This window comes from Gopherus evgoodei, chromosome 2, assembly GCF_007399415.2.
Source record: "Gopherus evgoodei ecotype Sinaloan lineage chromosome 2, rGopEvg1_v1.p, whole genome shotgun sequence".
NCBI lineage: Eukaryota > Metazoa > Chordata > Testudines > Testudinidae > Gopherus > Gopherus evgoodei.
In genome coordinates this window covers 296,593,494-296,609,627 of record NC_044323.1, presented here as the reverse complement: position 1 = coordinate 296,609,627, position 16,134 = coordinate 296,593,494, and the positions used below count along the sequence as shown (strand labels likewise).

General features: G+C 51.4%; 1 protein-coding gene across 2 annotated transcripts in view; it reads left to right on the top strand.

Annotated features, from left to right (window-relative positions):
• The first annotated feature begins 3,334 nt into the window (after positions 1 to 3,334).
• Positions 3,335 to 16,134, top strand: part of LOC115647216 (casein kinase II subunit alpha-like) — a 46,529-nt gene continuing 33,729 nt past the window's right edge. For both annotated transcript variants that reach the window (XM_030554041.1, XM_030554042.1), the window contains exons 1-2: positions 3,335 to 3,431; positions 6,500 to 6,754. The gene's annotated coding sequence lies outside the window, so the exon portion shown is untranslated. The remainder of the gene's footprint in view (positions 3,432 to 6,499; positions 6,755 to 16,134) is intronic.

Below are 16,134 nucleotides of genomic sequence, written 5' to 3'. Positions count from 1 at the left end.
AGCACCTCCCTCCCACTCTCTGTCTGAAACCTGCACTCCTGTGGCATTGCCCAGCACCTCCTGCCCTGCCCGTCACAGACCCACACTCCCTGTGGCATTGCCTGGCACCTCCCTCCCTCTCCCTGTCACAGACCCACACTCCCCAGGGCATTGCCCGGCACCTCCCTCCTTCTCCCTGTCACAGACCCGCACTTCCGTGGCATTGCCCGGCACCTCCCTCCCTCTCCCTGTCACAGACCCGCACTCCTGTGGAACTGAGATATCAGACAAGGTAGCCCGGGTGAGGTGCGGGAGGAGAGAAGGACACGGCCACATTGCTTATTGTAGCCACACTACATATCAAACTGTTTGAACGACAGGCAGTCTTCTGTTGCTTGGGCCATCCTCTGGAGTGGAGTGGCTGGGTGCCCGGAGCCTCCTCCCCGCGTTCTTGGGAGTCTGAGTGAGGAAGCTATGGAACATGGGGAGGAGGGGAAGTGATTATACAGTGGATGCAGTGGGGGTCTGTGCTCTTGTTGGCTTTCCTGCAGCTCCAACAGACACTTCATCATGTCCGTTTGGTCGCCCAACAGATGCTTCATCATGTCCGTTTGCTCCCCCATTAGCCTCAGCATCACATCCTGCCTCCGCTCTTCGTGCTGTCTTAATTCTTTCCTGGCCTCTGTCACTGAATGCCTCTGTGCATTAAGCTGTGCCCTATCAGTGCGGGAGGACTGCATGAGCTCAGAAAACATGTCATCATGAGTGCGGTTTTTTTGGCCTTCTAATCTGCAATAATCTCAGGGGCAGAGATGATACGGGGAGTGTAGAAACATTCAACAATTCTGGGGGGACTGCATGGTCACCTGTGCTGCTGCGTTTGCCACGCTGATCAAACAGGAAATGAAATTCACATGTTCCCAGGGCTTTTCCTGTGTATCTGCTCCCTGTCCCCTGACTGCCCCCCCAGGACCCACTACCCTTATCCACCCCCCTGACCCCCTCATCATGCCACTCAGAGCAGCATGTCTGGCAGTCATGCCACCCGGCCAGAGCTAGACACGCTGCCACTCTGCTCAGCAGGAGCGTGCAGCCATGCTGCTCGCACGGCGGTGTGGCTGCAGGGGATTGGAGACAGCATGGGAAGGGCTGGGAGGCTAGCCTCCCCAGCCGGGAGCTCAAAGGCCAGGCAGGACAGTCTCGCCGGCTGTAGTTTGCCCACCTCAGGTCTAACCTGAGGGGGCTCTCGCCCAGCCCAGTGGGAGCCTGCTCCATGGCTGAGTACATCTCCCTGCTGCATTTCCTCTTATTCAGTCTACATTTCCCATCCTAGGACGTGTTTTGCTGTTGGATGCAGTCCAGTGCCAGAAAAGACTCTGGCCCCAAGTCTGGCGGTCTCCTCCCTGTGTGGGAAGCCTTCCTATGACTGGAGGCCCTTTCACTCTGCAAGGGGAAAACCCCTCCATCTCTAGTTCAAAGTGTAAAGTTCTTTGGCACCAGGAGACTCTTGGCTGCAGGAGAACAGCCCCTTAGACCTACATTTTCAAAAATGTTCACGTATTTGATGGGTGCTCAGCACCTCTGAAAACTAGGTCTATGATATCTCAAGCTGGGCTCCCAAAAACCGAGGTCCATCAATTTGTGAATCCCTTTGAAAATGTGAAAGCAGCAAAGAATCCTGTGGCACTTTATAGACTAACAGACGTTTTGGAGCATGAGCTGTCGTGGGCTTTATTCACGCTGCTGCTGACTTGGTGCAAGGAGGAACTGAGGCAGCAATGGTAGGTAAGCCCAGAAGCACTGAGCTCACCCATCTGACCTGCATTCCCTAGCCTCTGCCCCAACCTCCCTCACACTTCAGTCATCACCCTGCTCCCAGGGAGAGCTTAGGGTGTCTGGTGGACTATAGAGTGTCTGGGAATGGGGGAAATGGCTCTGTGGGGATCCAGAAAGGAGAGCCACCATGAAAGAGTGCAGGAAGATTAGTAGGGGAGAGTGGCTGTTTGGATATGTGGTGATAGCATGGGGGGGTGGCCAGTACATCTGCAATGAGGCATTGGTCTGTCACACTGGGGCAGTAGTGCAGTGAATGTAGGTGGAACACATTATGTTTTAGTCTGTGGATTCTGTTCCGTATCAGTGGAGTCTGTTCTTCTTCTCTTCTCCTTTGCACAATTCTGTTGTTTACTTTGTCCCCTCCACACACATCTTTTTTCCTTTAGGTGACTTCAGCACCTGCAAATTCAGCTGAAGTCAACGTGTCCTGGGACATAAAATCAAGGACATAACATTGAGATATGATTCATGGTGGGAAGGGCACCAGGGCCTATGAATCTTACAGGCTTCTCCTCCCCAAGCCCATTCTAGCAGCATTCAGCTATTGCTAGTAGTCAGTGCTGCAAATCTAGGACCACAGCTATTTAATTTACCTTTGATCCCAGAGGAGGTGGGGACCCCTGATTTCAACCGTAACTGCAATACCCCCTTCACAGATGCTGCCCAGAGAAATTCAGGCTGCATTAGCTATGGATGGGATTTGGAATTCATTTTTATTTGCCTTAAAAATATCAAGGGAATTTCACTTTCATTCATAAACATCTCAAAAACTAAGAAGCTTCAGACTGGGTTATTGCTTGGAGGGGAAGCTTCCTAAGACATCAGGGAGCCATGCAGGTGACTTCCTCAGACTGTAGGGAGCAGCAGGCAACCTGCTCTGTTTGAGTCAGTGCTGATCTGACCCCAGGACCCCTGCCCAACAGTAGGAATAGTATTCTGCTCCAGGGAGCAGTGGGGGAAAGGGGGTTCAGTAGGTCACACCCCCCTCAGTCAGGGTTGACCCCAATGTTCCATCCCAGCAGTAGGGAGCTGTTTTGCTCCAGGGAGCAGTGGCAGGAAGGGGGTTCGGTAGGGAGCACCCCCTCAGTCAGGGTTGACCCCAATGTCCCATCCCAGCACTAGGGAGCTGTTCTGCTCCAGGGAGCAGTGGGGGAAAGGGGGTTCAGTAGGGGGCACCCTCCTCAGGCAGGGTTGACCCCAATGCCCCAGCCCAGCTGTTCTGCTTTAGGGAGCAGTGGCAGGAAGGGGGTTCGGTAGGGAGCGCCCCCCTCAGTCAGGGTTGACCCAGCAGGATCCCGTGGCGGCGGGGCGTTGACTCCCCCTGGCCCCAGCAGGACCCCCCGAACACAAGAGCCCAACGCTCTATGGTCCCATGACGTACCAGGCCGCCCCCGGCCGGCGCCGTCTCTCTCCCGCACTCTATGGTGCGGGCCGGCGGGATGCGGAAGTGACCGCGTGCGAGGCCCTGGCGCCCTCTGGCGGCCCGGCCCGGCCCGGCCCGGCCCCGCCCCTGCCGCTCCCGTCCCGCTCCACGGCGCTGCTGCCCGGGCGCGCGGCCGCCATATTGTCACCCCGCGGGCCGGGCTCCGGCAGCCCCCGCCCCAGCGCCCGGCCAGGTGAGGAGCCGGCTGCCGCCTCGGCCTCGGCAGGGCCCGGCCCGGAGCGCGGGGACCGACCGGGGGCGGGGAGCTCCCAACCCCCCCCCGGATCTGCCCCGGGGTTGGGGCGGGGACTGTCCACCCGGGGGCTGAGGGGGCGGGGAGTGTCTCCCCCCCCGGATCTGCCCCGGGGCTGGCGGGGGGGCGGGGACTGTCCACCCGGGGGCTGAGGGGGCGGGGAGTGTCCCCTGGATCTGCCCCGGGGCTGGGGGGGGCGGGGAGTGTCCCCCCCCGGATCTGCCCCGGGGCTGGGGGGGACTGTCCACCCGGGGGCTGAGGGGGCGGGGAGTGTCCCCCCCCCGGATCTGCCCCGGGGCTGGGAGTGTCCCCCCCCGGATCTGTCCCGGGGCTGGGGGGGCGGGGAGGGTCCCCCCCCGATCTGCCCCGGGGATAGGGAATGTCCGTCCCCCCTGGATCTGCCCCGGATCTGGGTGGATTGGGAGTGTCCCCCCCCCCCCCGGATCTGCCCCGGATCTGGGTGGATGGGAGGTCCCCCCCCAGATCTGCCCCGGGGATGGGTGGATGGGGAGTGTCCCGGGGGGGAAGGGGAGGTCCCCCCCAGAACTGCCCCTGGTGCTGTTGGGGAGGGGAAAGGGAGGGGAGGGTTTCCCCCAAAACTGCCCCTGGTGCTGTGCAGGGAGGTTCCCCTCAGATCTGCCTGTGATGCTGTTGGGGGAGGGGCAGCATAGAGGGAGGTTCCTCCCATCTCCCCAGTGCTATGGCGGGAGGGGGCGGTGTGAGGGGAGCTCCCCTGGTGCTCTGGGGCAGAGGTTCCCCCCCTCCCCGGTGCTGTGGCAGGAGAAGTCAGCGTGTGCCAAGGTTTCCCCCGTCACCCCAATGCCATAGGGGTGGGAACCAGTGTGTGGGGAAGGCCCCCCCATCCTCCCTGGTGCTATGGGGTGCTGGTCTAGTGTGGAGAAAGTTTTCCCAGGCAGTATTACCCGCTGGTGCTGTGAGGAAAAGAGGCAGTGTGAGGGGAGCTCCCGTCTGTATACCCCTACTTCCCACCCTCAGGGCAGGGGTTGGTGTGAGGGGATGTTCCCCCTCCTCAGTCCTCCTAGTGCTGGTGTCGGACGGGGGTGGTTTGAAATGGGCATTTCCCCCCTTTCGTATCTCCCTGGTGGTTGTGGGGAAGACAGTTGATGAGAGTGGAGAGGTGAGAGAGTGTTGGGGCAGATTCTCCTCTCCCGGTGTTCCTTGACACACTCCACACACCCCCAGCACCAGAGGGAAGATCTCATTTGCCCTTCCTTCCTGCTGCTGTTGTGGTAGGTGGTCAGTGTTAGAGAACATCCTCTCCACCCATGTCTATGTTCTGTTGGTGCTGCTGGGATAGCGTGTGTGTGTGTGTGTGTGCGCGTGCGCATGGGGGGGATTCTCCTTTCTGGCCTTGCTGGAAGGGGCTTTCATGATCTGATTTAGTTGGGGTTTGGTCCTGCTTTGAGCAGGGGGTTGACTAGATGACCTCCTGAGTTCCCTTCCAACCCTGATATTCTGTGATTCTATGATCACAAAGGACTGGCCTAGTTTCTCTTGGAGGACACATTTCCCAGCCCTTCCCATGACTCCTACCATCATACGTCTTCATTCCCAGCCGTCAATCCCAAGCATGCCCTCTTGGTAATCGTGATTCTAATCAGGATCAGTGAGGCCCCAAGCAGCCCTTAGATGCTGTAGCTCCCAGAATGCTGTGCTCCATCTTGATACGAGTGTTCCAAGGCTCGTGTGCTTGGACTTTTGGGCTCCTTTGTTTTATTGCAGGCCTGTTGGACTCTTGGGCCTCTGGCGAGTGGCTAGTGCAGCTTGAGAATGTGTGAGGTTTGGACACCCCCTGTTCTTTAAGAGTAGACACAGACATTTGTGGATGACACCAAGCTGGGAGGGGTCGCAGGCACTTTGGAGGACAAGATTAGTATTTAAAATGACCGTGACAAATTGGAGAACGGTCTGAAACCAGCAAGTTGAAATTCAGCAAAGACGAGTGCAAAGTACTGCACTCGGGAAGGAAAAATCAAATGCACAACTACAAAATGGGGAATAACTGGCCAGACAGTAGTACTGCGGAAAAGCATCTGGCAGTTCTTCTGGCTCACAAAACGAGTATGAGTCACCAATGTAATGCAGCTGCAAAAAAGGCTAATACCATTCTGGTGCTTACTGACCGGAGTGTCATAGATAAGACGGGAAGTAATTGCCCTGCTCTACTCGGTACTGGGGAAGGCCTCAGCTGAAGTACTGTGTCCAGTTCTGGGCACCAGATGTGAATAAACGAGAGAGTCCAGAGGAGAGCAACAACAGTGACAAAAGGTTTAGAAAACTTGACCTCTGAGGAAAGGTTAAAAAACTGGGTGTGTTTAGTCTTGAGAAAGGATGACTCAGGGGGCACCTGCTAAGTCTTCAGATATGTTAAGGGCTGCTGTAAAGAGGGTGGTGATCAATTGTTCTGCATGGCCACTGAAGGAAGGGTAAGAAGTAATGGGCTTAATCTGCAGCAAGGGAGATTTAGGTTAGATATTAGGAAAAACTTTCTAACTCTAAAGGCAGCTAAATTCTGGAATAGGCTTCCAAGGGGAATTGAGGAGTGGATTTCTGTTCTGGGCTCAGAGTGTTCCCTCTCTAGTTTATTGTGGATTGTATTGTATTAGATGGGTCTATTGCTGAATTATTTCTCTAGTCCTGTACGTGTGCAAGGCATTTTGTGGGTGTGTGACTTTGGACATCTAAAGAAGCATCAGGCTTTTTAGCTGTAACATCTAGATGGTGCCAGAAGTGGCGCTGGTAATGGAGTGGGTTTTCTCAGAAAGGGGTTTCTCCCATTTTGGTGCTGCAGAGAGGGGCTGTGTGATTCAATCTCTGTTGTAAATAGCTGGACAGTGTTGCTGTGTGCTGTTAAACCGCTGCTATGTCCGATTGGAGAGGTAGCTGCATTTCGGTGCTGCTCTGCTCCTTGTGTATGTGTTTGCCATGCCCTTTGGCTTGTTGATGGAGGGGTGCTATAGACATGTCTGTTTTGTTGTTTTTTTTAGGGACAGGGCAATGCTGTAAGCGCCTGGTTCTGGGAGGCCCCTCAGCCCATCACTTTTCTCTGTGCTGATGGATGGAAACCACAGATAGCTGCAACGTGGAAGCACTTTTCCTTCCCTCCTGAGCTGATTGCTGCAGTGAGCTCTGCCCGGCCCCGCTGGCCCCCCCACCCATCTGGAATGCAGCTCACGCCTTTCTCTGCCTCTCCCAGGACAGCTCATGGCAGCATTTGGGCTATAGATTAACCAAGGTTCAAGGTAATAACTTTCTGTTCCTGGAGAATGTGAAATCAGTGTCAATGACTTGGGCCATGTTCTACCGTGGTCCTTTCAAAGGGAAAGTCAGTCTGAGATTGTGTCCTGTCTGACCTGGGCTGGAGAGTTGATACTCTTGCAGGTTGTAATATGTATGAAAGTGTTTTGCCAGTCCTGGGATGCTCCATCAGGTGTGCCCATGTATCTCACTTCTTACCTGCAGTTCCCCTGCTGTCCCTGTCCTGGGACCCCTACGTGATTTGCTCATGCACCGTTCCTGAGTTGCTCCCACCTCCTTCTCCCTGACATTGCTGCTTCTCTAGGTGTGAGGGGAGCAGCCTAGAAGTGGAGTGCTTGGGCAGCTTCATCTAGTTCTTCCACTCGCACATGACGTGCGAGTGCACCATGACCACGTGCTGCTGTCACTGTGCTGCCTCGTCCAGGCCCATTTTAACTGTGACCTGGGACACGTGTTTCAGTCTCTTTGTGCCTCAGTCACTGTAGCTGGGAAGCTTAGTCAGGCCCCAGCCTCATCACCAGAAATGAGACGTGGGTCAGTGTAGATGCAGCCTGTTTACCGCAGTGAATGGCTGATGGGTAAGCAGCCAAAGAGGAAGGTCGAGCTTTCCTGAGGAAATAGGAAGTATGCGTGGGAGAGATCCTGCTGAACCTCTCTCGTCTTCTCTTGTCTGTGCCACAGGCTTGGTTTCCCTTTTGTAATGAATTATGTCTCATATCAAAAGGCTCTTCCCATGGAACCAGTTGGGCTTCTTGCTGCTGCTAAATCAGGGCCGTAGTTGCAAAGCTTTCACATAAGAAGGACACCTATGGCTAGTCACGCTAGATGATACATTAATGGGAATTTTGAGTAGGAGCATAGAGGTTATTGTGCCAGTTACTGTATGTGGCCCTGGTGCGAGCGCTGCTGGGATCCTGGGTCCGGTTCTGGTGGCCACAATTCAAGAAGGATGATGATAAATTGGAGGGGTCAGAGAAGAGCCACGAGAATGATTAAAGGGTTAGAAAACCTGCCTTAGAGCGATAGGCTCCACACACTCAATCTATTTAGCTTAACAAAGAGAAGATGAAAGGATGGCTTGATTAGTCTGTAAGCACCTACCTGGGAAACAAATATTTGATACAGGCAAGTCTCATCTTAGGCGGGGGTTCGGTTCCATGGTTATCGCATAAAGCGAAAACCGCATATAGCCAAAATTATATCCCCAAGCCCTTTAAACCCCGCACGCAGCTCCTGCAGCCGGGCTGGGGGGCATTTAAAGGGCTCCACCGGGCTCCCCGCTGGCCTTTAAATACTGGCCTCGGCCCTGCTGCCGGAGCTTCGGGCGGGGTTTAAAGGGGTCCGCTGGGCTTCCCGCCGCGGTGGGGAGCCTGGTGGAGTCCTTTAAATGCACCCCCTCCCCGGCCCCGCCGCCGGAGCTGCAGGTGGCATTCAAAGGGCTCCGCTGGGCTTCCCGCCATGGTGGGGAGCCCGGAGGAGCCCTTTAAATCCCACCCGCAGCTTGGGCAGCCGGGCTGGGGCTGGCATTTAAAGAGCCCGGAGCTCCACAATGGCTGGAGCCTCGGACCCTTTAGTTCACCACAGGGGCTACCAGCCACCTCTGCAGCTGGGAGCCCCCTGGGTGATTTAAAGGCCCTGGGACTCCCAGCCACAGCTGGTGCCCCAGGACCTTTAAATCTTGAGGCCATGCCCCCCAGTCCGGCCGTATGCGTATAGTTGAAATTGCACATGTTAAATGCACGTAAGTTGCGAGAGACCTGTAATGTGCTCTTCAGTCTAGCAGAGGAAGGTCTAACATCTGATGGCTGGAAGTTAAAGCTAAACAAATTCAGACTGGAAATAAGGTGTAGATTTTGGACAGGGTAATTAATCATTGGACCAATTTACCAAAAGTCATGGTGGATTCTCTGTCACTAACCATTTTTAAATGAAGATTGGATGGTTTTCTAAAAGATCTACTCTAGGAATTTTTTGGGGGAAGTTCTGTGGCCTGTGTCAGACTAGATGTCAGACTAGATGATCACAATGATCACTCTAGCCTTGGAATCGCTGAATCTGTGTGTAACAGGACTTGAAATAGGTTGGAGATTCTGAATTCTGGGGCTGTGAAATATAAATTTGATTATTATACCTGAATTTAGAGTAAACAATGAGGTGACAACATTTGCACATGATACAAAACTACTCAAGATAGTTAAGTCCCAGGCAGATTGCGAAGAGCTACAAAGGAATCTCACAAAACTGGGTGACTGGGCAACATAATAGCAGATGAAATTCAGTGTTGATAAATGCAAAGTAATACACACTGGAAAACATAATCCCAACTATACATATAAAATGATGGGGTCTAAATTAGCTCTTACCAGTCAAGAAAGAGATCTTGCGTGGTAACAGTACCCTCAGCAAGTTTGCAGATGGCACTAAACTGGGAGGAATGGTAAGTATGCTGGAGGGCAGGGATAGGATACAGAGGGACCTAGAGAAATTAGAGGATTGGGCAAAAAGAAATTTGATGAGGTTCAACAAGGACAAGTGCAGAGTCCTGCACTTAGGACGGAAGAATCTCATGCACTGCTACAGGCTAGGGACTGAGTGGCTAGGCAACAGTTCTGCAGAAAAGGATCTAGGGGTTATGGTGAATGAGAAGCTGGATATGAGTCAGCAGTGTGCCCTTGTTGCCAAGAAAGCTAATGGCATTTTTGGCACTATAAGTAGGAGCATTGCCAGCAGATCGAGGGACGTGATCATTCCCCTCTATTTGGCATTGGTGAGGCCTCATCTGGAGTACTGTGTCCAGTTTTGGGCCCCACACTACAAGAAGGATGTGGAAAAATTGGAAAGAGTCCAGTGTAGGGCAGCAGAAGTGATTAGGGGGCTAGAGCACATGACTTATGAGGTGAGGCTGAGGGAACTGGGATTGTTTAGTCTGCAGAAGAGAAGAGTGAGGGGGATTTGATAGCTGCTTTCAACTACCTGAAAGGGGGTTCCAAAGAGGATGGAGCTCGGCTGTTCTCAATGGTGGCAGATGACAGAACAAGGAGCAATGGGCTCAAATTGCAGTGGGGGAGGTTTAGGTTGGATATTAGGAAACACTATTTCACGAGGAGGGTGGTGAAGCACTGGAATGGGTTCCCTAGGGAGGTGATGGAATCTCCTTCCTTAGAGGTTTTTAAGATCAGGCTTTACAAAGCCTTGGCTGGGATGATTTAGTTGGGGATTGGTCCTGCTTTGATCAGGGGGTTGGACTAGATACCTCCTGAGGTCCCTTTCAACCCTGATACTCTATGATTCGATGATCTTGGAGTCATTGTGCAAAGTTCTCTGAAAACATCTGCTCAATGTGCAGCGGCAGTCAAAAAAGCCAACAGAATGTTGGGGATCATTAGGAAAGGGATAAATAAGGAGACAGAAAATATCATAATGCCTCTATATAAATCCATGGTATGCCCACAGCTTGAATACTGTGTGCAGATGTGGTCACCCCATCTCAAAAATGATGTACTGGAATTTGAAAAGGTTCAGAAAAGGGCAACAAAAATGATTAGGGGTATGGAACAGCTTCCATATAAGGAGAAATTAATAAGACTGGGACTTTTCAGCTTGGGAAAGAGACGACTAAGGGGGGGATATGCTAGAGGTCTATAAAATCATGATGGGCGTGGAGAAAGTAAATAAGGAAGACTTATTTACTCCTTCTCATAACACAGAAACCAGCGGCACCAAATGGAATTAATAAGAGGCAGGTTTAAAAGAAAAAAAAGGCAGTATTTCTTTACACAATGCCCAGTCAACCTGTGGAACTCTTTGCCAAAGGATGTTGTGAAGGCCAAGACTATAATAGGGTTAAAAAAAGAACTAGATAAGTTAAAGAGGGATTGTCCATCAGTTGCTATTAGCCAGGATGGGCAGGGATGGTGTCCCTAGCCTCTGTTTGCCAGAAGCAGGGAATGGGCGATGGGATGGATCACTTGATGATTCCCTGTTCTGTTCATTCCCTCTGGGGCACCTGGCATTGGCCTCTGTCAGAAGACAAGATACTGGGTTATCTCGACCATAGGTCTGACCCAGTCTAGTCCTTATGTTCTTATTTATTTTTAATATTTATTATGACAAGTGGAGTGTCCTTGGTTGAAATCTCAATTAAAGGTGGTCACTCAACTGGGCTTTCATAATGTGTAGAGAAAGCCTGAAAGGGTTTTAAAAAATGTTTTTCCAGGGATATTTTTTTTTTTTAAACTTTAGAAATCTCTGGAATGTCTGAGTGTGTTGATACCCAGTTCTTCTGGAGGACTTTTGGGGCTGTTGAATCTTTAACAAAGTCAAGTGTCGAGAGAGGAGCTTATGAATAGATGTTAACAGAGATAGACAAAGGGGCAGAGCGTGAGCAGCACTGAATTCAAATCACTTCCCCGTTCAGGTTTAACTGGATGGCCTCACTGATGTCATGTTATCAGTTTTCTAGACCTTCATAGAATCTTCTAGGCCAGTGGTTCTCAAACTTTTTTTTCATGAATCATTTGAAAATTCCTGAGGATCTCGGTGGACCACTTAATGATATTTCCAAGTGTTGTCTGTACCGTGAGCTAACTATCATAAAGCGCTTTGGATAAAAGCGCTATATAAGAAAACCCTGAATAATAATAAACCTTTTTTGTTCTGCAAATAAAAGCCCACAACTCATATTTTAATATCAGTAGCCTTACCTTTCTAATGTGATGGATGTGCCCTCTCTGCCCTGCCGCAGCAGCCCTGAGCTGGGGCTGGGAAGAAGGGCCGTTTCTCCCCAGTAGCTGCAACTCTGGAGCTGGGGAAAGTTGCCTCTTTCTCTGGCCACCTCAGCCCTGGACGTCCCAAATTCCCCCCACCCCCTCTTCTCACCCCATTAACCCCTCCCACCCACCTACCCCCTATTTGCCCCAAGGCCACCACCTCACCTTACATGTGCGTCTTCTCCAGGGTCCAGGCACATAATTAGTGGAGCCATGCCTGGGCAGCTCCACTAATTAGGTGGGTGGCCCTTCATTCTCTTGTGTGCAGACACCCAGGCATGCACCTTAGATGGAACTAACTGCGAACCATCTGAATGGAGCTCGTGGACCACTGGTGATCCACAGACCACAGTTTGAGAACCTCTGTTCTAGGGGAAAAGGGTAGATGAGACATGAATTTCCAATGAAAAATAACAAGCGGAAAAGATATGTAGAATTGATTTTCATTGTTTCTTTGTAGATCATAAAGGGCACAAGTCATTTTACTATCTTTGCAGGCCCCCTGAAGAGGATTGTACTGCAATATTACTCATAATATTGTTATGTCTGAGCACAGTGCCTAGCACTATAGTTCCCTAATTGAAGCTTTTAGACTCTGCAGCAATACAACTATAAATCATAATCTATATTAATTTCTATGCAAGGGTCTCAAACCCCTTCGCAAACATTCATTTGTGAATTGTTAAAACATTTCTGTGAGGTCGGTAACTGTCATTATTCCCATTTTACAGATGAGGAAACTGAGTCACTGAAGTGCCTGAGGTCAGAGATGGAGTTGGTGGCAGAGCTAGGGATGTCCTTAGGAATCCTGACTCAAGCTACCAGTCAAAACTCCGACGTTGGAGTACTTTCCCCTATACCTACTGTCTCTCAGTGCCTCAGCGTGGCGTAGGAGGTGCTGTGCTGTTGGGGGCTGTCATTTTTCAGATAGGATTCTGTGCCCACCAGAGCTCTGTCTGTGGGCATCACAGGGCAGAATCAGGGCCCTTGGTTGCCACCACTGCCCCTTTATAAGGCCGATTTTGATCCCCCTTGTAAACTCCCCCCACGAAAAACATAGAATTCCTCAAGATTTCAAAGACTTTCAGTGAAGCCTCATTGCCACCATGACTGTTTTCTGAACATCTTGAATCAATTAAGGACTTTTTGAGATTAAAATACTTACAATCTCTCCCTTCTGAAATATTTGTATATGTCTGACTGATGGTTTTGTCTGTGCACGCAGTGAAATCACCCTATACCACAATGTGTGAACTGTAGCAAGGCTTTGACATTAGCTCATGCAGGAGGCAGTTTTCAAAGGCAGGAACACGAAAATGTTTAAGCTGCAATTATTTGAAATCTAAGCATGATTCCCTGTTGACGGAGCTGAAATAAGAAAAAACCCCGTGGCGTCAGAGAATATTTTTCTTGGTGACGTAAAGCTATCCAGAGCTGCTTCCCGCCCCTCTCCCGGAGCCTCCGCGCATCCAGCAGCGTCCCTGGACAGCGCTGCAGTGTGGCTCCGGCGGGGCCTGAGCTCCACCCCACTCAGAGCCGCGTGGTAAGAGGGCAGGGCTGCGAGCTCAGGCCCCGCTGGAGCTCGCAGCCCCACCCCCTTACCACGCGGCTCTGAGCGGGGGAAGCTCAGGCCCTGCCAGAGCCACGCTGTCCCGCTGTTCAGGGACGCTGCTGGATGCAACGTGCTGAGGCTCTGGGTGAGGGAGGAGCCGGGGTACGGGGCCGGGGGGGTGGTTGGATAAGGAGCAGGGAGTCCAGGGGACAGGGAGGGGCAGAGGTTGCGGTGGGGGCCAGGGAACGGAGGGCTTGGATCATGGGCATTCTGGGGGTCTGTCAGGACTCAATGGGGGGGTGGATAGGGGTCGGGGCAGTCAGGGGGCAGGGAGCAGGGGTGGGGTCCCGGGGTGGTGGTGGTGGGGGCTCTCTGGGGAACGGTGAGGGGGCAAGGAGCAGGATGGGTCGGGGATTCTGAGGGGGGCGCGCAGTTGGGCAGGAAGTGGGTGGGGGTCGGATAGCGGGCAGGGCCAGGCTGTTTGGGAGGCACAGCCTTCCCTACCCTAAAGCTCATTCAGCAGTTTGAGGCTTGCAGAAGAGCCAAGCTGTTAGCTTTTCCATTAGGACTACCATCCCTTTCACTTCTCAAATGCCAAGTTATAGTCTGTATTTCATTTCAGTGCCGTAGGAAGATTCATGTCAGGGGAGGGTAGCTTCATTTAAAATTAGTCACTAGGGGAGGGGTCACATGAGAAGAGCAATATCCTTCCCAGCCCTACCAAGGGAGACCCCCCTCCCCTGCATTCCCTGAGGCTTCAGAGGGGTTAATTCAGTGGTTCTCAAACTTTTGTGCTAGTGACCCCTTTCACGTAGCAAACCTCTGAGGGTGACCGCCCCCCCCTTATGAATTGAAAACACTTTTTTTGTATATTTAACACTATTACAAATGATTGAGGCAAAGCGGGGTTTGAGGTGGAGGCTGACAGCTCGCGACCCCCAGTAATAACCTCATGACCCCTTGAGGGGTCCCAACCCCTAGTTTGAGACCCCTGGGGTAATTTAATGTTAGCACCCTGTGTCCATTCACATGCATGTGCTATTTTGAGCATTTCGGTTTTCACAACATAGGCTCATCCCAGATTCTGGAACAAGCTCAAATGCTCAGTTCATGGAGTAGGTACATACGCTCTACTGAAGACAAACCCACAGTAACGTCTCCAGTTTGTGAGGGACCCCATGGAGCCAGTCTCTAGGAAACAGATAAAGGCTGTTAGCCAGGATGGGTAAGGAATGGTGTCCCTAGCCTCTGTCTGTCAGAGGGTGGAGATGGATGGCAGCAGAGAGATCACTTGATCATTAACTGTTAGCTTCACTCCCTCTGGGGCACCTGGCATTGGCCATTGTCGGTAGACAGATACTGGGCTGGATGGACCTTTGATTTGACCCAGTATGGCTGTTCTTATGTTTTAACCTAAATGAACCCAAGTTATGGAGACAGATATGAGTCAAGGAAACTAGCAGAGTATCAGAACCCTGGAAAAATCTCTGACTGGATGGGCTCAGGCGTTTGGTCACAAGCTGAGATGGTTCAAAAGTTTTTGATTTTTTTTAAGCAGAATTTTTTTATTGTTTCTTTAAACAATCAAACACAGCAAGCAGCAAATATTTGGCCACACACTTCTGAAACCCCAAACCATATTCAGGTTTTGGCAGACTAATTTCAGCTTTTCAATTAAAAAAACCACAACAAATTTTGAAGGAAAGGAGGCGATGTCTGTGATTTTTTAATGCTTTTTAAAAACCCCTAGTTTTCGATCCAAAAAAAGTTTTGACGGAAAATATTTGTCCAACCCTTTTAATGAGCTTTAGTACCTTTTAGCACTAGCTGATGCTGAGAACCAGTGATACCTGGAAAGAAGTTTTCTCACAACTGGGTTTGTGCTGAGATGTGGAAGGTTTATTTTTCCCAGGGCCGCCTGTGGTGGGGGGAGCAAGTGGGGCAATATGGAAGGGACCACTGGAATTGCTTTGCCCCAGGCCCCTTGAATCCTCTGGGTGACCCTGGTCTCTTTCACGAGCCAAGGTCATGGATTACAGTGGCAGCCCATGGTTTGAGTTTGAGTTTTTTTGTGGTGGTTTCAAGGTTTTCAGTTGTGCAAATGGGCTGAGTTCCGAGAAGGAAGGTATTGTTTTCAGGCCTGTGTCTGTTATTTGGTTCTTGGTGTTCTGAGAGGCTGTTTTGGATACAAGTGACACTCTGAGAAGTAGGTTGGTAGCTGTATTGTTTGAGAGGGGTGAGATTCTGGAGCTGATTGGAATCATTCTGGTTTTATACAGATATTCACAGTCCCGAATAGTTCCAGTAATGATCTAAGCTGTGAATTGTGGAGGACTGGCCAGCTGAGAGGCACCTGGCAGTGGAGAAAAAATACGTAATGTTCACAGCATTTGTAGTGATTAGTGTTGCCCGACAATCTAGAAATTTCAAACAGTGCTTGGGCCTTCTGTCGCCCTGGTATTGAGGCCCAGAAGGAACCTGAGGCCATAGTTAGAGAACTTGTCTGATGATCGATGCTAGGTCACCAAAAGATCATCACCCTTTGTTGACCTTCAAGGCAGAGAGGATGAGGTTTACAACTGCATTTATGCTCCTCAGATGCGGTGTCAGTCTCTGAATGTGGCAATCCCTTTCCCCAGGGCATTCCACATCCTGCTAAGCTTGAGCTGCTGCTTGAAAGAGAGAAAATAAACATGAGACCCCCCTCCCCCGCTGTTTTGTAGCAGTAGTGCTGAGAGATGGGGTTCTCAAAGTTCAGGGGAAAGGACTCCTGAAGGGTTGGTTCATATGGACCTCTACCCCTGTGCACTTCAGCCTTTTGACTCCTTGCTCTTTGAAACCTATTCCCTCTGATCAACAGCACGGGAGACCCTGCAGAGGTCTTGGGATTGGAAACATTGATTTGGGGAAAGACACGGATTAATTGCGTTCTAGGGAGCAATCCTGCGTGAGTTCCTGGTGGGGGGGTAGACTACTCTGGGTCTGACAGAGCATCTAACCTCAGTGAAATACAGCTCCAGCTTTCTTTGGCTATCCTGTACCA